Raw genomic sequence first — 16,417 nt, forward strand, 5'->3', positions numbered from 1 at the left:
TGAGATGGGACGAGAACACTGTACAACCTCTTGGGCCAGAAAGACTCTCATGTGGAGAAATGTATCCATACGCCTGAGATAAGAAGGGCTCAGGAGGGGCTCAGCTACCCTGGAGGGGACCGTGCACCCCAGATCCTTTGTCCTGAGTGGGGAGGACTGTCCATCTCCAGTTTCTGGAGCAATTCCCCTGGCAGGCAGGTGATCCCTAAAGGACAGGACATCCCCCTGCCCCGCCCCAGGCCACACTTGGGGTGGAATTTTCCTTTGTTCGCAATTGTAATCTCAGTAGTCGCTCTAGTCAATAAATAAACAAGTGAAAAGATTCAGCGAGGTGTAAAAATAGATTTGCACAGGGCAGACAACTGCACATTCCATTTATTTACCTCCTCTAACAAACTGATACCTGGGGTGACATTTATTAATAAACGGCATTACCAGGTGCCTGATATGGGGCTCACAGAAATTAATTACCCAGCCCATGGTAAAACCATAACAAGCCCGCAGTGCTGTAACATTTGTGCTAATTGAAAATGAGATAAGTGCTGTGGGTACAATTTGCATTCAATGCAGTGTATTAATTATCTTTAGTTCTCTTCATGATAAATATACCTGACTGAATCATTCTCCTAATTTACTGGGTAATCGAGTTGGAAGTAGATTCCCTTAGCTAAGCAGGGGAAGGTGTGGAGAAGTAGCAAGATGGAAGTCCTGCTATTTCAGGTTCCTCCCCCAGGTTAGCCTGCATAGTTTTACTTGTCTCACAATGTATACGAAGGTGGTGATGGGAGTCTGTTCTGTCACCCAAACTCCCCAGCCTCTGCCCCTCACTTTTTCCTTCTCTCCCAGCACTATTCTAGGTTTCTAGACTAATCTGGAAGCTTTGAGAGAGCTCAAAACATGAAGTTTGATAGCCTGTATGCCAATCCATTAGTGGCTGCTGTTTATAATCTCAGCAAGAGAAGCCCTTTTGCTCGTCAATTCCCCCCAGAGCACTTGCATGTACTTGGCTCTGAGTGGAAACTTACTCTTTAGTCACAATGAGGAAAATCCAGATTTTAACATATTGGGCAGCTGCAGCAGATTAATGCTCAGGAAAGCTGATTTGGAGAAAGGAATCAAATAATAACTCCAATATGAGACATAGAAAAAAGTCCTTGGTATTGCCCAAGAAGGAAGGCCAAAAGAACAAAAACTGCATTCTGTTCCTATGAGCCAGAGTTCCCCAACCATTCGGTGCTGGGACATCAGTAAAGCCTTCACAATTTCTCCTAATTCGTTTTTGCTTTTTCTTTTTTTCTTCCTTCCTTCCTTCCTTCCTTCCTTTCTTTCTTTCTTTCTTTCTTTCTTTCTTTCTTTCTTTCTTTCTTTCTTTCTTTCTTTCTGCCAGTCCTGGGGCTTGGACTCAGGGCTTAAGCCCTGTTCTTGGGCTTTCCTCAAGGCTAGAGCTCTACCACTTGAGCCACAGCACCACTTTCAGCTTTGAGTTCAAATCGAACCCAAGGCTCCATGCATGCTAGACAAGCACTCTACCACTAGTCCATGCTCCCATTTCTTCTAATTCTTGACAACGTTTTCCTCTTGCCTAAGCACAGCAGGCAGCTTATACTAAGGGGAGGAGGGGAAGTGACACCATTGTTGTACATTAAGAGCTAAGCATGCATCAGGCAGCAAGCTAAGGGCTTAACTTACATATCATGATTCCTTCTCTTATCTTCTTAGCTGACTTCTTGCTCAAGGAGTCTGAAGTGCCTCCTTCCCCCAAAACACATACAGTGACAGTTCCCTGCCCTGCCACACTTGCTTCTTGCCTGACACTTGTCCCAATTTGTAGCCACCAGCTTAATTGTTTACCTGAGAAAAATGTGTGCACTTTCTGCTTCTTCTGCCCGCAAAGATCTTTCCTGATTTCCTATCTGTCTCTATTAAGTTGTCACATGACTAATGTGAGTAACTCACAAACTCCCCTCTAATACACACACACACACACACACACACACACACACACACACACACTCCAAATGCCTGTCTATCTTCACTGCTTTATTCTTCCCTATTTGGGACTAAGTTCTAGTTTAAAAAAAAAAGACACAAAGTTCTCAAATGATGTTGAAAGGGTCAAAATGGAGGGATTTTCTGGTTTGTTGAAAAATTATCATTGTGTTGCTTTCAATATACACAGAAATCAGAACTTTCCCTGGTTGCTCAGCATTTTATATCACCATTTAAAAATCATTGGGATTGAAAGCACAGAATGGTACAAGGGCTTTCTAAAATCACTGAGATACCTGGTTAAATCATTGAACTCAAAGAGTAATTGTTCCCTGTGCATTGTAAGATACAGGCTTCTCTCGTCTTTTCGTATACTGAGGGGAAGAGAACTCATGGATGCTAGAGAACAGCAACAGTTATGGCCGCACAATAGGGTAACTGTAGGGAACTGTTAGTTTTCTACTATTGTAGCAAAAGACCTGTGGCTCACACCTGTCATCCTAGCCACTTAGGAGGCTGAGGTCTCATGCACAAAAGTCCGTGAGACTCTTATCTACAATTAAGCACCAGAAAACCAGAAGTAGCACTGTGGCTTAAAGTGATAGAGTAGCTAGACTTGAGCTGGAGAGCTCCGGGACAGTGCCCAGGCCCAGAGATCAAGTACCACAACCGACAAAAAAAAAGAAAGAAAGAAAAGAAAATACAATGAAAAAAAGAGACACTAATAACAAAAATATATACAATAAATATATAGATAAAAGAAATAACAATAGACAAGCTGAATGTGATCAGAGTACATTATGGGTGTGTATAAAAAATCATAATAAACCTCCTACTACGTACAACTTGATATATGCCCCTTTAAAAGAAAAATAAAAATCTAAGATATTTCCTTTGTGGTTAAAATGTTTCAACCTTCAAGGAAGGGGGTGTGAATCACATCCCCCAAAAGATATGCCAAAGCTAATATCTGATAACAGTGAATGTGGCCTGACTTGGAAATAGGGTCTTTAGAGAGATTCAGTCATTTGGGTGGGCCCTTCATTCACTATCACCATGTGAGGAAAAAGACACCCCGGGCAAAACATTGTGAGGCAGAGATTAGAGAAAGAGTACAGCCATGCCAAGGAGCAAAGCTAAGAAGAGACAAGAAAGGACCCTCTCCAGAGTCTCAGATGGAGGATAGCCATGCCTTGCTCGACTTGAAACCCCCAGCCTTCAGAACCTTGAGAGAACAATTTCTGCTCTAAGCCACCTATTTTGCAGTACTTTGATAGGCTGGTGTATTTGAGAACTCATTCTTGGGAGTCAGACGTATAGGCAACACATCACAAGGAGTCACTAAACAATCTAAGCAACAGGTAGGGAGGAAGGCAGTGTACAGAAGGGCTTGAGAAAATAGACCTCTGGCCCCTGGTCCCTGGAGTGGCCAGACATGCCTTCTAGGAAGATGTAGGAAGTAGGAGAGAAGAGGGAAAGTAAATATACAATTCTTCTGTGTTATTAGGAAGGGTTTATCACACACACCACCACCACCACACACCACAGCTTAGTGAGTAGAAAAGACTCAAATTAATAGGATAAGGAAGGGGGCAAAACAAGATGAGAGGCGGGGGTGGGGTATCAATGTTTGTGAAGTAATGCATCTTCTTTCTGGTGAATATAATGTGACCCTTCTGTTAATTACAATAAAAAAATATATGAAAAAAGAAGGAAAAAAAAGAAAAGACTCAAACAACTCTGAGAGCTTTATCCCCAAGGAAACTCGGCAACAATCCATCTACGTTGAAGATACCTAAATAACACAGTGAAATTTCCTAGAGACCTTAAATTAATTTTGCAAAATTCATGTACTTTTCCTCTTTGTAAGCTTTGGATTTCAGAATTGGCATACATGTCATTACAGGAACATCGAAATAAGAGCAATTAATAACTCTTAACTCAAACCATTTAACATAATCCTCTTTTCCATGGGGGAGAGTCAGAAAGGAAAAAATACCTCTGAAAGTTGGGAGTGAAAAATCTCCACTGACTAAAACAGTGGTTAAGGGCTTGTGTGGAGGAAGGGAAAGGAATCGGGAACACCTTAACTTTTAGCATGAAATGCATCTCTTAAATAGACCTACTAATGGTGTTATTGCAGCTAAAAACAGCGACTTGAAAATGTTGTGTACATTATTACTGTCATTATCCACCAACTGTAAGAATGCTATGTTAAAACTAACTCAAAACACCTCGGGAAAGGTAATTGCTACTAATGGATCTGAAGTGTGCAAAATTGGACGTTATTACCCTGTCCTCACGTCGCAGGGCTGGGGAAGCAGCTCGAGATGGCAGACAGTAGGCTCACTCTTCTTTCAATCAGGTCCTGGGTTTGAGGAAAAGGGCCAGGCTGGCTTCCATTCTACAGTGTGGGGAAATTTTACCTAGCAGCATATTACAGGCAAGTGTTTGTGAGATCGCACAGAGTGGGAGATGGGCTTGCAGCTCCACTCCACTCATTTTCCCAAGTCCCTGTGCTGCAGGGGGGAGGTGGCTGCAGCTAGGACTAGCTTTTCCCACTCAGGATATCTCTCTCCAGCTGCCACTTTCTCAGCTCAATTGCCACCATGAGTTAAGTCCTGCTGACCTTGAAATTAAAGGAAATAACCCAGAATCAAAGGGTTACACAAGGCAAATGGGTCACCTGGAATCATTCTACGCCCAAACCCATAAGCCCCCTGAGAAAAGAGCAACCCAGCCTGCTCCCCACTTCAGCCCCTCCCCTGCTCCTGGTAACCCCACCCCAGTTTCTCTTAGGGTACAGATCAGCTCTCCTGAGCATGAACTAATCTCTCTCAGTGGCAAGGACTGCCCCTACACCATGCTTTGGGTCCTCAGTGTCCCCACTTCCAGTGTCCCTTGTCCAATGCCAACTGATAAGAATTTTAAAACTCGTTATTTCTTTCATATCTTCCAGACTTTCTAAATGAACATCCCCAAATAGCTTAAGTCCTTTAACATTGAGGTGTCTCTCCTCTCCCAATGTCTCCATTACAGATCTGAACACACACCCACCCATGGCATCCGCTCCGGCACACGTACATGTACCAAAGCTCCAGAGAGCTAATGCTGATCAGGTATTTCAACCTCTTAACTTACTATAATTCCAGCAATTTTGCCGGTGGACTTGACCTCCTTTTCTGTGGATAAAATACAAAGTGAAAATAGAAGGACCCAAAGCTCAAAAAAAAAAAAAGTACAAGTAAACTGTGACCAAAAGAGTAAGAGAAAGAAAGAGAGAGAGAAACAGAGAGAGAGACAGAGAGAGAGAGAGAGAGAGAGAGAGAGAGAGAGAGAGAGAGAGACAGAGACAGAGACAGAGAGAGAGACAGAGACAGAGAGAGACAGAGAGTGAGAGAGAGAGAGAATTATAAAATAGTCCTCCACTCATGTAAGATAAGATCCACTTGATGACTGGAGGAGAGCAAGCTGGCCCCAAGGCACTGGTTGAGATTTTGATCCCTCAAATCACCAAGGAACAGAAAAGCAGAGTGGTCCCTGGGGAGTCTTCACTTGACGGCACAAGTCCACTCTCAGCACAGTACTACTGAGGAGACACAGGAATTAGCTCACTTGGCAAAAGAAATTCTCGGATGAGATAGTGGCCTACATCTGTAATCTCTGCTACTCTAGAGCCAGAGAGCAAAGTACTATAGATCAAGACTGGAGCAAAAAGTTAGCAAGATTCTATCACAATCACTGTCTGACACAGGCTCAAACAAAAATATAAGATCCTAAGCAAAGGAGTAATACAGGTGTGTGTCAAGTAGTAGAGCATTTTTCTAACAAGTGTGAGGCTCTGAGTGCAAACTGCAGTACCCTGAAGAAAAAGTAAAATCAGATAGGACATATATATGTATGTAATTTCTTTCTTAATATTCCATATTTCATCAGTAATCATTCAGCTTCAACCCACTGTCCTAGTGTGTGAGCAGTTCTTGCATACAAAAGACAGATGCCCCGTGAGTTAATCAAAAACACCTCTATGAATGCATAAATATGTCTACGGTCAAGTAAGTCTTGGTGGGTTTTCTTATGAAGAAAACTTAAGTGTGAAATGGTAATAGGGTAGGATGCACTTCCAAATAGGACTGTGGGAGTGTGTAAGAAGAACCAGAAGTATGTGAGGAAGGTGCAGGAGAGAGGAAATAAGTGCAAAGGCTGAGGACAGAGTGAGCTTGGGGCACTGGGGAGTAGCAAGAAGGCCAGAGGCCCAGAGTACGATGAGGGCAGTAGGTAAGAGAATGGATGAGGGCAAAGAGCTAAATGGGAACAAGGCTTGGTTGGAGCTGGGATATTATTGTGTGACAGAGAAGCCACTGAAAAGCAGAAGGCGAATAAGGTCAAACATATTTTAAAGGGATCTCAACGAGCTCCAAGTAGACCACAAACAACAGAGGGACCAGGAAGAGAGTAGAGAGACAGCTAGAAAATCCTTGTAGCCATTCAAGGGTGAGGCACAGAAGGAGATAGTCTGGGGATGGTACAGGTAAAAGGTGGTCAGATCCCCATTGTGTTTGCTGATGGGTAGGAAGTGGCTAAAGAGTGAGAAGGAAAGAGTCAGGCAAGGCCAAGGGGCTGGCAGGACAGGAAGAATTGTAGAGACAGAGCTGAGGGCTGGTCCTCCCAGAAGTGTGACCTAGTACAACAGCCTCATCCCCCCTGGGGCTTCTTCCTCTCTAAGGTGAGCTGATTGGACCCAAAGACTCCTCAAAGTTCCTGTGACCTCGACCTCTTTCCCTTCCTCTTGCCATGAAATAAAATTGGAGTGCACATTACTTTTTAAGTATTCAACGACTACGTCAATGTTCTTGGATGAATTCTATTTCTGAGATCAACCTCCACCTTTCTTTCCTTTTTAATTCAGCTAGCTCTAACCAGTCACCAGTTGTCAAAGTCTGGGCATGACTGTAGTAGTTCTCCAGTTACTACAAACAACTTCACAAAAACCTGGATCTTCTTTATGATTTGTGTGGGGGTTTTTTTCCTAATCCATTTATGCTTTATTTGTCTTAGTGTCGTCAAGTGTTTTTCACACCCTAAAATTAGTTAAGAAATGGATTGAGAGGTAAGGATGCTGAATATATGGGCCTAGTGGACAGGTTTAAGACTCTGGTGTGAAGTAGGGAGGCAGATGAGAGCAGAGACTGATTTTACAAGTGGCAGCATTATACTGAGAGTTTTCTTGTTAGAATGACTTTTCCTTCCATATGCAACTGGAGACTCAGATAATGAACACTTAGAGAACAAAAGGATCCTCAAGCCAATAAAGCAGCTTCAAAAAGTTTCTCATAATGTGTCTGAAATATCATTTAGCAGAGAAGCACAATGTTTTACCATCTAGTGCCAAATCAGACTATTTATTATGATAATTATGAATACTAGTAGGTCCCTATAGAGAAAATGTTTTGTTTAACTTGTTCCACAACTGGTTGTCTTTATTTTACAGATACAGAGAAAATGAGAAGAAACATGAGTAGAAATACCTTTCTTAGAAATAAATGATCTTCTTCTTTGCTTTGTGATTGTGAAAGAAACCTCCAAGGCCTTATAAGCCTGTATAACACTGAAGGCTGACACTCTTTCACTTGCCACCCTCTGAGACCATCAGAAAGTTCCAGACAAGAGCTATTGTCTCAGGAATGGGGGAAAGGGGCCACCACAGAAAGTGTGAGAACTGGGGTACACAGGCGGTGGCAGGCTGGCTGTGTAGGCCTTGCTAAGGCCACCATAGCAGTGGGCTTGGTCTCTGGGACTCAAGGCTAGGGCTCTCCCACAGGAGCAGCAGCACCACTAGCAGATTTTTCTGTGACTAATTGGAGATAAGAGCCTCATAGACTTTCCTGCCTGGCTGGCTTTGAATCAGATCTCAGCCTCCTGAGTAGCTGGGATTACAGGCATGAGTCACCACTGCCCAGTTTAAGGCACTGGATTTCACAGTGCACGTTCCTATACACACAGCCTGAGATGAGCCCTATGGAGACTCTGCTGGCAGGTGTAGCACTTCTGTCAAAAGAACAAACAAAGTAAGGTAGCCTGGTGCAGGTTTAATTTTTTTTCTCTTATTTCTTGTTTTGCAAAAACACAAGAAGGCTGGTATCAATCCCCCTTAGGAAAACATAGACAGCAGAGAGAGTGCTCATTACACCTTCAGTTTCCTTGAAATCGTAATTTGCGAGCAAGAAGCATATGGTTAATTCCGTAGGATTCATCACCACCAGGGAAACATTTCGAACCCAGCATGCTTCCTAGGGGAGCTCCTGTGAGAGACAGCAGATCAGCAGTGTCTCTTGTTGCTCAGATCCTGTATCAACTGGTCATTACACAGTCACTTGAGCTAATAAATGAATACTAAAGTAAATCTCAAACCTTCAGCCCCGCTAATCCCACCACACCCATGCATGCATACACTCCCGCACACATGCAAGAACCCAGAAAGGCATGCGCCCTTGTCACCAGAGCATGCATATAGGCAGGCAGCCAGGCACGCATCCCATGGAAAATGCCCCTTAACTCTATTGATACTGTAAGCTCTGTGTGGGCTGGTAAGCCCAGCTTGTGTTGCAGCTCCTGCAACATGGTGAATGCTTTGATCCATGGAGGAAGCACTGCACTCTTTATCTCATTTGAGCCCAAATGATGCCGGGAGTCTGCAGCCCAGCATCAGAGTTCCAAAAAGTCCACTGTCAATAATGCAAGAGGGGACACATTTGACACCTACTTAACATCCTTTCGCAAGGAGATAGCTAAATCCTACTTTCCCCCCTTAAGTGCTGTGGTTTGTATACGAAAACACCGTCAGTTCCTTTCAGCGCCATCATGACATCAGGTTAATTTGATGCAGTTGTTTGTAACATAGGAACGACAGAGCTTCACATGTTGGTAAACAATAAATAAAAACTATATAATATATGCTCCCATAACCCACTATTCTCACTACTGTTTGCACATATTTAACAATGACATTTTCTTTTAATTACTGTATTTAGAATTTATTTTAAGATGATTTAAAAAAAATCCAGTAGGCAAAATGCTTACCAATATGTCCAGGTCTCTCCTTCCTAGACTCAAAGAGAAGCACACATCTCAACCCTTAGTAATTAGGCCGGGTTAGAGACAGAATCTTGGCAAAAAGGCCATAATGATGTGTCCATTTAATGTTAAATCCCTTAAGAGAAAATGCTCTTACTGGGAAGGTAAACAGGGGGAAACTGATTACCTAACTTGCACATGGTTCTCATTTGATCCCCAGCAATGTAAAACAAAACAAGCAAGATGGTATTCACCTACCATGGTGCTAGTTTGCATCCAGAGAGACCACCAAGGGCCTATCTGTTCAAACTCTTGGATCCTCAGGTTCTCACTATTAGATGGGCTCCATGGGAATAAGTAAGACCATTGGGAAGTTAGGGCACCGGATTGTGTACTACAAGGAGATGATAGGATCCTAGCCCATTCTTTTATCTTTCCGTAAAGTGGGCAGTAGCCTTGAGCTGAAGAGCTCAGGGACAGTGGCCAGGCCGAGTTCAAGTCCCACAACTGACAATAAAAAAGGTAATAAAATCTAGGAGAACTATGTGATTCCAGGGTCTCCCTCCCTGGGGCTCGTGATCCCCAAGATGTCATATAGCCACATCCTTCTGAACTGACAGGAACATCTTCCATTGAGATCTGTGTGTGATCAGCTGTTCCCCAAACCAGCTGAGCTTCAGCTTGGTGTTCTTCCTCAAACTATAGAAATTCCCTTCTTCCCAAGGCAGAATGCCCTACAGTGCTTTCCGGCTGTAACATTCTGAACAAAGCTTATGCTAATGGTGCTCTGGTTGATTATCTTCTGCAGTTTTTGGTGCCAAGACTCTAATCACTGCCTGGACCCTGTGTAGTTCATCAGGCCAGTCTGATGAGGACAGAGAATGCAGGAGGCCCCCTTCTCCTCTGAAAGACCCAGGGGCTAGGAAATGAAGTTCTCTGACTAGGACTTGATTCTTCCTAAGGAAACACCACTCAAGCATTTGTTTTTCCCTCCATGGTCCTTGATGAAAATCTTTAATCCAATTTGTTTCTCAATTTAGGGCTCTCAACAAGGCAAGTCAGTAATGCTGAGGTATTGATGAAATCGCCCGCCATTCCATGAAACACCAAGTCTTTGTCTGGCTTCTTATTTGGACAAATATGTTGCCAGAAGCATCAACTATTTTAGGATCCAATGGAACTTTACCAAAAATAAAACCTTAGTAGTCACTCTGGCTAATTTGGAATATAATATGTCACAGTAAAATCAGATAGTTCAGAAGTTCCAAATTAACTTCAGGATATGGAAACAAGAGGTTTATCTTTGTGATGGTTTTCTTATTGTACTATGTGAAGTTATTTATTTTCTCTTTTTTCCCCTTATGCATTATCTCATGTTGCTACTGTATCTGACTTTGATACTTGCTATATTGTGTATATATATTTATTTGTTTATTTGAGATAGGGAAGGGAAGGGGGAAAACAAGGAGGGAGTGGGGGAGGGAAAGTGGGAGAAAAACATGGGAAGGGGTATCAATGTTCAAGATGTGCCCACTACCTGGCCAATGTAACTGTAACCCATTCATACACCACCCTGACAATAAAATATAATTTAAAAATAATAAAAAGAAGACTAAGAAAAATAAAATAAAATACATGCAGGACCAAAACAACTTCCAAATAGTCGATAATCAGCACTTTTTCTTTCTGGTATAAAGAAATATTTGAAGGATAGGGGGGAAAATTCCTGAATCTGCTTCTTTTAAGAATTCATTAAGAGCCAGATGCTAGCAGCTCACATCTGTAATCCTAGCTACTTAGGAGGCCGAGATTTGAGGATCACAGTAGGAAGCCAGCCTAGGCACAAAAGTCTGTGAGACTTTCATCTCCAATTAACCAGCAGAAAACTGGAAGTGGTGCCGTGGCTTGAAGTGGTAGAGTGTTAGTCTTGAGCAGAAAGAGCTCAGCCCCACAAACAACAATAACAACAGGAAGAATTCATTAAGGGACCAGGAGTGGGGGTACACGCCTAATAGAATCAGTGTCTAGGAGCAGCCTGGAAAAAATCCTGAGACCCTATCTGAAAAATAAAGGTGTGCTCAAGTAGTAGATTCCTTGCCAAGTAAACACAGGGCTCTGAGATCGAAACTCCAGTACTACAAAAGGAACAAGATTCCCTAAGCAAGTCTAATAAACACTTGAATGATCTAAAATCCAAACCTAGAATTCTCCTTACTGTCTCCTACGCTGGCCTCACTCCTGAAGCTCAACTTTAAGCCTTTCATTCAAAAAATGACCAAGGACTGAAAAAGCTTTGATTTCCTGCCACCTCCTTTTCTCCAAAATGCCAATGAATGGCATCTGCTCCCACCAGAGTGAAGCAGCTACAGCTAGAATGTCTTTATAATCGGGTAGGGAGAAAGGGGGAAAAAGCAGGGGTAATTTTTTCCCAATATGTTTGTCATTATTATAGGTTATATATACAGAAGGAAAGTTAATTAAGCTTTAAAAAAAATTCATCACACATCAATGGCTGCATTTTAATGAGTACAAAAAGTTGAGGTGTTTACTACCAATTAAAGTGGTTTTTAAATAAGCATTAATTAACACAGAAATTCAGAAGAAAGTTATACCTTGTCAAAGAAAGGCCAGTGCGGGCTGTGCCCACTTCTGCTCCCATTCATATTCAGATAGTAATTACCACCAACCCTATATTTTCCATAATAATGAGGAGATGCTGTCATGTCTATCAAACAACAACACACACACACACACACACACACACACACACACACACACACACAAAAGTGGTGGAATTAGAAATTCTCAACCTGAAGTAAACTTTTCAAATTTTTTTTTCCTTTTGGGTTTTTCCCTCATCCATGTCAGAGTTAATCAAAGAAGGAGTAAGCCTGATTTTCAAGGTGAGATTTCTTCTTTTTCTCTCTTTTTGCAGGGAACATTTCGAGGGAGCTCTCATTGGCTAGAGAGGAGTTATTCAAATCTACATCAGCAAATCAGAATAATTCTCTGGTCATGATTTGAGAGAGCCTGCAATCCTTCCTTTGTTTCTTTATAATCATCTTTGTTTGCATAATTCAAAACCTCCCACCGTTGTTTAGTTTCTTTCACAAAATTCTTGTCTTTGCTAAGATGGTAAGAAGGAAAAAGATAAAGTCTTTCAATTCCAGTCACTAGCACACAATTTGATGGATGTTCTCATCCTTGAGTGAAATGATAAGGAACTTGCTGGAATTTGGGGGAACACTTGGAGAGTGTCACAGAAAAGGAGTTTTCAATCACCCCCAAGAAACTAAGTTTCTGCACACCAGTCTTCCATATGAGGACAAAAATAGTGTTGACCATCTCATCAAATTCATATAGAACTGGCCAATAAATCAGCATAACAATATCCTGATAAATAATAAAGACGTATAGATATTTACTTCCTTGGGCCTCTAATTTAATGATCTTTCCAATATTAACATGTTTAGGAGAAGCTGAGTTACTAAACAGAAAGCTCCATAGTGAATGGAAAATCAGAACAAGGAAGCTGAATGATATGAGAGGATTCTGCTCAAAAAATATCAAAGAAAAACAAGATGATTGGGAGGGTCTGGGGAGAGGGAAATAGGGACAAAAACATAAGCAGTATCAATGTGTGAGAAGTAATATACCTACTATCTGGCAAGTGTAACTATAACCCCTCTATACATTACCTCAATAATAAAAAATAAAAGAAATAAAAAATAAAAGAAATACCCCTTATGAATAATTGCATTTAGACAGAGGGATAAGTTCCAGGGAACAACATGCCAGCTACCATTAATGACAATATATTCCTAAAAAATGTGAACAGCAGGGATATAAGTTGTTCTCACACCAAAAAAAAGGCAATTATTGCCAGACCCTGGTGGCTCATGCCTATAATCATAACTACTCAGGAGGCTGAGACCTAAGGCCAGCCCAGGCAGGAAAGTCTGTGAGACTCTTATCTCCAGTTAAGGACCAGAAAACCAGAAGTGGAGCTGTGGCTTAAAGTGGTAGAATACTAGCCTTGAACAAAAAAAGAGTTTAGGGACAGCCCCATGACCCACTCCCCAAAATACAAAAACAAAACAAAATAACAAAAAAATAGGCAACCATGAGAGGCAATCCTTATGTTAATAGGCTAGATTTTATCATCCTACAATTTATGTATACTTCAAAATATTTTGTCATACACAGTAAAAACTGTGTATTTGATCTTTCCATTTAAATTTTTTTAAAATGATGAGTAGGAACTTTGACACACAAGATAGAAAGGTCTAACTTCTACCAAACAAGTCCTAAAAGTATTTGGATAATATTAGAGGTTGATCTTTCCAATGAAAGAAAGTCAAGTTATTAAATACTTTTCATCATCTATTTGTATCTTTTGATACCAAATGCTAACATTAGTCAACATTTATTAAGATAAATTTATTATAATGTTGACTGTGTGTCTATGTACTGGTGACTCTGCCTCAAATAGTGCTGAAAACAAGTCAACTTGGATACTTTTGACCTTCAGTTTATAGTGTAGAATTCTCTCCCATTTCACTACACATCCATTTCTTTTGTTGTTGTTTGTTTGTTTGGGGGCTCTTTTTGCTAGTGCTGGGGCTTGAACTCAGGGCCTGAGCACTGTCCTTGGGCTTTCTCAAGGCTAGAGCTCTACCACTTGAGCCACAGCACCACTTCCAGTTTTTTTCCTATGTATATGGTACTGAGGAATCAAACTTGGATCTTCGGGCATGCTAGGCAAACACTCTACCACCAGGCCAAACTCCCAGGCCCCTACATCCATTTCTTTACCTAACAGTAACCACCCAACGCCCTGCCACAGTGAGGCATGTTATTTAGTCTAGTTTTTGCTATCAGTCTAATTACCAGCACCCAAAGACTGAACACCAAATAAGGACAAATTCCAGGAGCCCACATTGGTACTGTTTTAAAGAACTAAGTTTATCTAGTTGCTGTGGAGTCAGTTCTTGAAGTTAAAATGTAAAAATGAGCAGCTAATGGCATTGCTTTATCTCTTAGAGAATGGTGGTTTCTCCTCAATATACAGAAAAGAGACAATGATAATCGCTGAGCAGAGATGGGTAAGGCATGGTAGCACACACCTATAGTACAAATTCTAAGAAGCTGAGGCAGGATTTTGGGCACTGGCTGGCCTGGGGCAGGGCTGCATAGAGCCAGTTTGTCCAAAAGAAACAAAAACCAATTGCAGAGAACTTGTTCTGAAAACCCCATTTGCAAAGCAAACACATTTCTTGGAATTCCCTGGAGTGCTGGTGAAATTTAAGGAAGAAGTACATCACTACTATTGGCTTTAGAGTTCATAAGAAGAGGGGCTTATGGGGTAAATCTATCTTTGAATCTTCAGCCAGGGCTTTACAGAATGACTAAGGGCAAGACTGGTGGTCAAATATTTATTAAATGAATGATCAGTTTTCAGTATCATGTCAACATAGTAAGTTCACACCTGAGTTTGTTTTCATGAGAACCTTCCAGCTTTCATCTCATTCTATTACTTGTGACTTCGCTCTTCATTTGGACCAGCCAACTTGTATACTAACCCTTGACACAACTAAATTGAGAAAAAGACCGAAGATATAGGAAAACAAAAATCTTTTTGTATTGTATGAATAGAAGGGTTACATTATATTTGTCAGATAGAAGGTGCATTACTTCACAAACATTGATACCCCTTTTCATGTTTTTGTCTCCATTTCCCTCCCCTTACCAGCTCCCCTCATTTTCTTTCCCCCTTCCCTATCCTATTTCAAATAAAAAAATAAACATATATATAATATACCAGATAACAAGGTAAGATATTTAACACTAAGAAAATAACCAAAGGACAACAAAAGAAATAAGAAATAACATAGTACATTAAGAACAACAATCACACATTATATGGCTCCAGGAAAACAAAAATCTTAAAATCAACCCAAAAGCTAGGGATCTTGTTTGGAAAGAGAACAGACAAAATTCATACCAATCTAGAAATCCCTGCAATGTCCAAAATCTGAAACTTCACCCAAAAGCCACAAAATACGAACATTTTACCATCAGAATTTCAGAGACTGGTTCATCCCTCATCCCCTCCCCCTTTCTTAAAAAAAAAATGAGCATAGCTATTCATTGTTGGCCCTCATCTCAGTCTTATCTGATCTACTCACACAGAAATATAAACAGTCTTCCAAAGATACCAACGTGCTTTTTAAAAGATGGCATCCCCCTCAAACCTCAAGTATAAAAAAATTCTTCTGTTTAACATGACTGTCACCTTGGCCTTTGTTTCAGTTCCTTTCACTGATGTTGCCTTTAGGGGGGAAATGGGGCAAAATGTTCATTTGAGAATCATTTAAATACACAGTGTAATACACTTCCTCCTCCTCCTCCTCCTCCTCCTCCTCCTCCTCCTCCTCCTCCTCCTCCTCCTCCTCCTCCTCCTCCTCTTCTTCTTCTTCTTCTTCTTCTTCTTCTTCTTCTTCTTCTTCTTCTTCTTCTTCTTCTTCTTCCTCTTCTTCCTCTTCTTCCTCTTCTTCTGCATTTTCCTAGACAGTAGATACAGGTAACATGACTCCTGGGTCAAGTCTGGCAAAATGAAATGTTTCTTTTTGTGAAATCCTTCAGTTATGTTCCACCCATTGTCTTGCTTTATTGAAATGGAAAGAACTCTCCTCTCTGTGCTTCCTATTCTGCCATTTATCAGAATTGGGATAGATTGTGCCTTTCCACTCAATTTGGACAATGAAATGAGTTTCATTTTTATTTATGGGCTTCATAAATCCGTTTCACTTGCTGCTTTTCATGCCCCACTTCCACGCTGTTGTGTTGGATTTCCCATCCTGCCAGACAATTAAACCAAAAACTCACAGAAAAAAATTTTTTTCTTTACAAAACTCTTTTAAATTCAAAATATACATAAATCACCTCCTGTTCAGGTCCAATTATTTAAGCAATGAGGCTTTTAAGTCTTTATGAACATTCAACTCCCCTGGTTCTTTTGCTGTCATCACCAAACTCTCATCTGAGTTCTAAAGGTTTGTGCACAATTCCAGGATGGAAAGAACTTTTTAATTTTAGATAGTATGTTTCCAGCCCTGATGCCAGGGATGTAAGAAGATAACAGAATGGCCCAGTGTTTGAAGGGCTAAGAGATTGGCAGGAGGCTTGTAGGCCAGGATTACCTTAGCTCAGACCTGGGAAGATCTGGAGTAGCAGCAGTTGAGTTCTGTATTCTAGACCAGATGAGAAAACAGACAAACCAACCAACCAACCTAAAGTCCAGCCAAACCCAATTCCACAGGACTCTCCAGTAAAAGAAGGGTGGAGAGGTGTG

Source organism: Megascapheus bottae, chromosome 10, assembly GCF_031878675.1.
Source record: "Megascapheus bottae isolate mThoBot1 chromosome 10, mThoBot2.hap1, whole genome shotgun sequence".
NCBI classification, from domain to species: domain Eukaryota; kingdom Metazoa; phylum Chordata; class Mammalia; order Rodentia; family Geomyidae; genus Megascapheus; species Megascapheus bottae.